Here is a 5,594-nt window from a genome sequence, read left to right as displayed (position 1 = left end):
AAAAAGCATTGCATCAAGCATTAAACTTTATAACTGACAACCTTAAATCAATAAAACTTTCAAGGTGAAAAATTCTGGTAAAATTTCCGTACTGAAGGGTAATAACATTTCTGGTAAAAAAAAACTATAAATCTAGAAATAAAACTTAAATATATGGTATTCATAAAACATTCATTTTGTAATTTTTCCACTCATGTGGTTGTGGTTTATTGGAAATTCTGATTTTCTAATATATTGTTTTTATTGCCACACATTTAGTAAAAAATAAAACAGTGAAAAGTAAATTTAACCGAATTAATGGTTTTCATGACATATTCTAAAGAATCATTTAAAAATTAACAAATCTTGCCACAATTACCAAATTTTACCACTTATTATAACACTATATTTTATGGTTAATTTGACCCTCATCATTATCAAAGAGCTTCACTCAAAATAATGGAGTATTTCGGTATTTCCTTGGAGTCAGAAACACGGTAAGTTTAACCATAGTAGTTTCGAACATGCTTCTTTTCTCAGTACTAAATAAATCAAAATAACCTGAAATCAAAAAACCTCAAATCAAAACAACCTTAAATCAAAGCAAACTTATATCGTAGCAACTCAAAATCAAAACAACCTAAAATCAAAGCAACCTAAAATCAAAACAACCTAAAATCAAAACAACCTAAAATCAAAACAACCTAAAATCAAAACAACCTAAAATCAAAACAGCCTAAAATCAAAACAACCTAAAATCAAAACAACCTTAAATCTAAACAAACTTAAACCAAAACATTGTTCCTAAATCTAAACAACCTTAAATCTGAAATCAAAACAAACTAAAAATCAATGCAACCTAACGTTCCAATAAACTGAAATCAAATTTTTTGTATGGCTGGCAAAGTATTTCCTTTGATTAAAGAATCACCATTCACCATCAACACTCACCATTAAAAATCGCGATTCAAACTTATTGGCAAGCTTTTAAAATATTTTCGCAGAAAGCTATAAGAAAATCTTTCAGGCAATATTATTACAAACGGAAGTCTCAAAACACCTAACATAAAAGCTTGAAAGTAAACCACTATTTTCCCGTCGTTAACATTTTTCAATACAGCCCAAACGGTAATATCTTTGACTTAAATAAAACATTGGTCCAATACATTTTTCCCCATCTTTTCAGCATTTTGCTTGGATTCAGCCTTTCAAACAACAAGTATTATATTTCTGTCGTAGCTTAGGGAAGGGTATCTTTTAAGATGTAAGTCAAAAGTAAATAAGATACGGCGTATGAGCATTGTGATAGCCTAAAGGCTGCAATGGGGGAAGGCGAAGATTTTTCGAAAGCGCTGTTCTTTTCACTTGAAATATGAAACTCAAGAAAATACCAATCTTTCGATTTTTCGGAATGTAGTTCGTGTTAAATTCCTGAGAAGATTAAACAACCAATGCGAGTAAAATAAAGCGGAAAAAAGGCATTCAATCATAAGAAGAATTGAAAATTGGAATTTATCTTCGTTTTTCTTGTGCCAGGAATTTCCGAACCTAGCAGATCATATTTTAGAATTGACGGGAATCTAATTAATTTACAGTCGACTAGCTGAATATTCTTCGCTTTATGGAACGTCATTACATTTCCTTACATGACTAAAAGAAAACAGAATATCTTTAAAATCTAAACAATTCTCTCTTTTTTTCTTATGGCGTAAATAATTCGGTTTTTTTTTTCTTAAGTTTAAGTATTAAAATTAAAAAATATTATCAAAAACTTACTTGAACAATATTGGCAAAAATAAAAAAAATTAAATCAGATAAAATTTAAAATAAAGAAAAAACATCTATTTACATATTTCTCTTACACGGCGACAAAAAAGGCCTCATTACAACTCCCCGAATGGCAACGCTAGAAAATCGACCAATGATTGCCTCTAAAAATGTCACATGCCAAATCTAGCTCAGGTGGCTCAAAATATAGCCCTTTTAAAGACGGAAACTGGAATAACCAGAGAGAGCATCAGCAGGTTGTTTAATTCAGCTGCGGCAATCTCATAGTCTTAAGCTAGGCATAAGTGAGTAGTCTTTGTCGATAGATCTCTATTTTAATATTTTGTCGAAAACGCTTTTATTCACGAATTTATATAGACTAAACCAGCTTTTAGTCATGGGCAACTTTATGTTGGCCTCTCTAGGGTTAGATCATTTGACAGGCTAACAGTGATAGCTCCAAGTCCAGAAATTTGTAATTTTGTGTTCAAGGAAGTTCTTAATCTTTAATAGTAATTATTTTTTGTTATTAACAAAGCCCTTAATCTTTCTCAGTATTTGTTCGTATTTAGTATTTATTGCAAATTAATGTTTAGTATCTGCAAGTTTTTCTTATGTATGTCAAAGTTCAAAGATTTATTCTTATGTTTTTAACAAAGTTGTGAATTTTTTAAAAAGTCCTTATATGGATTTGAATGATTGTTTTGAGTTATTAGAATTTTACGCATTTGCAATGTACCTAAGTTAGTAGCTAGCGAAGCGAGCTTGGCTTGCGAAGCAAACCATATAAGATTGCGAGCAAGGGGCGCAGCCCACTAGCACAAATAAAAATTCTATTTCACTTCAATAGTAGAAGCAAGTTCATTAAGTTGATCTTGCCTCTTAGAGAAGAAACATGAAAAGGATTAACAAAAAAATTACTTTCACTGGTAAGCACAACAATAATTGTCTTGCTTTTAATACTAACAAGAAATGGCTGAAAATGCTTTTCTAATAAAGTAAAGATCTCCCATAACAGCTTGTTGGTCGGCGAGAAGAGTTACGGAGACTAAAGTTGCACAATCTCGAGGTCAACGACATGATGGTGGTAATATGGTCAGCATGCCTGCCATCTTTACCTTCTAGAATTCTTTTAATAACTTGTTTATCCAAAAGCGCAAAAGGTTTTCATAAACAAAAACCAGATAAAAATTACATTATTTTTCTCATAAAATTAAACTAATTTCAAATTTAAAAAATCCAATGAGGTTACCCTGGTTTGAATCCTAGCGGTGGCTGGTGGAAATGAATTCTGCTCCTGACTTAAACCGACCACTGTGCTGACGTAAAATATCATCGGGAGTAGACGAATCATGGGTTTGAGTCCATATCTCGTCCGGCTAAAGGTGAAAGGTTTTCGTGGTTTCCCTCTCCATGTAACGCAAATGTGGGTCAGTTTCATAAGAAAGTACTCCACGAATCTTAGTTTGTCCCAAAGAACAACACGGAAGTCTTCTGTGTTGGATTCAAAATTATAAGACTACGGAGTTGAATATAGATAGTTGTAAACTCAGAATTAGGCTGTTCAACGCCGTTCATAAAATAAAATTAAATTAATAAATTAAAATTATATTTCACTGTACTATTTTTCACTAATACTATTCAACTCAAGTCAAATTTTTATAGGTTACTTTGTTTTTTTAACGCATATACATCAGGAATTAAACAGCCGAAAGTCAACCAATTTATTTATTTTCGATGCAAATAATTTTCGATGTTTATTTTCGATTTGTTTATTTCTACATTATCTGCACTCCTTTTTTGAACAATCAAAATATATATTCTCTTTTAAACCTGCAGTAAATAATCTCCCAATTGTTAGAATTTCAAAATAATAGGGGGAGGTTCTCATGAATTCCTTCACTGTATAAATTTAATTGAACTACTTTTTCCTTTTCCACTTTTTGTTCCTTTGCTATTATTACAATTTAATTTTTTTATTATTCTTTTTTACCTTTGCGGATGCCATAAGAAATGCATTAGAAAAAATTCTTAACTACGGTAAGAAAAAGTTTTAGTTCGAGGAACGAAAATTTGCGCTTCAAAGCTTAAATTAGGAAAACAATCCGCATTTCCTATTTCCTTATGCTGCGCAACAGAAGCGAGGCAAGCACAAAACGTAAGCAAGAATTTTATTTGTTCTCATTTAGTGAAGTTAAAAGGAGAGTTTCGTTATTAAATCTTTCTTAGAAAAAAAATAGAAAAATATGCTCGCTTACTTGTGAATTTTTTTTTCTCTAAAAGGAAAATTAGTATAAAAAACTTTTCCTTTGGTTTATTTTCTTACTTCTGCTGTTTCCTTTATCAAAAAATGTTTTTTTTTTCTAAGTTACGAACATGAAACGAAATTAAATAAAATATTTCAAAACGTAACTTAAAAAAAATTCTTACTCATTAGTTTCAAATAATAATAAATGTGTTTTATAAAATTAACTATCGGTTTTTATTTTCGTGGTATAAGTAGCATTTCTTTTATTAGAATTTTTTTAGGTTCACATCTCAAAGAAGATCTGCATATAATTTTTTATTTATTTTTTCATTTTATTTTTTATTTTTTATTCTTAGTTTTAAAAACACGATTAAAATTTAATTTTTGCAATATTGAAATTTTATCATGCTTTTGAATATTAAAACTGAGAGTCACACATGATTCCATACTTCTAATTCACAAAGCATTAAGTTCAGCCTAATAAATGCTGAAAAACGAAATTTTATTAATATAATTTCAAATGTATAGCTACGTTAAATTATCAGTGTGTGAAATGTACTATGAAAGTATGCATTTTTATTAAACAATCTCTTTTTTTTATCTTCGTGATATTACAGACGTGCAAAAGTATTAGAACAATATTCTCGTGCTCCTAAGGGATAAGTTTTCGAACTTTCAGAAAGCATTTTACTAGAGTGAAATACAATTTTCTGAGCCAAATTATAATTTGTTAAAATACAATACAACTATTTTCATTCAGATTTTTATCTTTTAAAATCTCGCTCTTCCTTAAGAAAAAAAAATTGGTACATAATTAAATAGATCAAGTGTGATCTAATTTATTTAAATTTTATTCTAGATGTAACGAAACATCAAAAACAACATTTGAATTTTCAAATATAATGTTATCGCATTTTTATATATTAATTTAAAAATGCTGTTAGTTACACAGTAACTCAGTTTTTACATTTTTTTAAAATTTCTTATACTTATTTATCCTTTTGCTTCTGAAAATCATAATAATTTTTATACAGTAAAAGCATACAGCATTATAGCGAAAATTCTTTTTTCCTTTTTAATAAAAATATTTACTTCAGAAATTATTTGATGAATCGTTTGATGGTAAGATCGTTAAACGTGTGTGGCCCTTCAATAGTAATTATCCAGCATTTCGTAAAAACCATAATTTCCACGAGTAAAATACAGTGTGTTCCTAAATTCCACCAACCAATTCAGTGAAGTATAGAATATGGGATAGGTACAGAACATGGACATTCCCATGGAATGTGTGATTGCGAACCACGTTAAAAGGATGAAAATGGAGAAAAACACACTCATTTTCTGGCTCTAGATAAAAAAAAAAAATTGGAAATCTGTGAGTACTTGACTAGTTTATAAGACATCTTTGGACATACCTGAGGATCTTATGACTCGGATCGTCGACCCTTCGGTTGATATGAAAAACGACCCAGCAACTTCGAGCGTGTCAGAGAATCAATTTTACGTCTTGGTAGACTGTGAAATGGAGTGTTCACTGTGCAGACGGTGCAAAATTTGTACAGCGGTGCAAAATTTGCAAATTTGTGTTACTTTGCACATT

Source organism: Parasteatoda tepidariorum, chromosome 2 (genome assembly GCF_982258835.1).
Source record: "Parasteatoda tepidariorum strain Cologne lab strain chromosome 2, Ptep-v5.0, whole genome shotgun sequence".
NCBI lineage: Eukaryota > Metazoa > Arthropoda > Arachnida > Araneae > Theridiidae > Parasteatoda > Parasteatoda tepidariorum.
Note: the sequence above shows the minus strand (reverse complement) of the source record.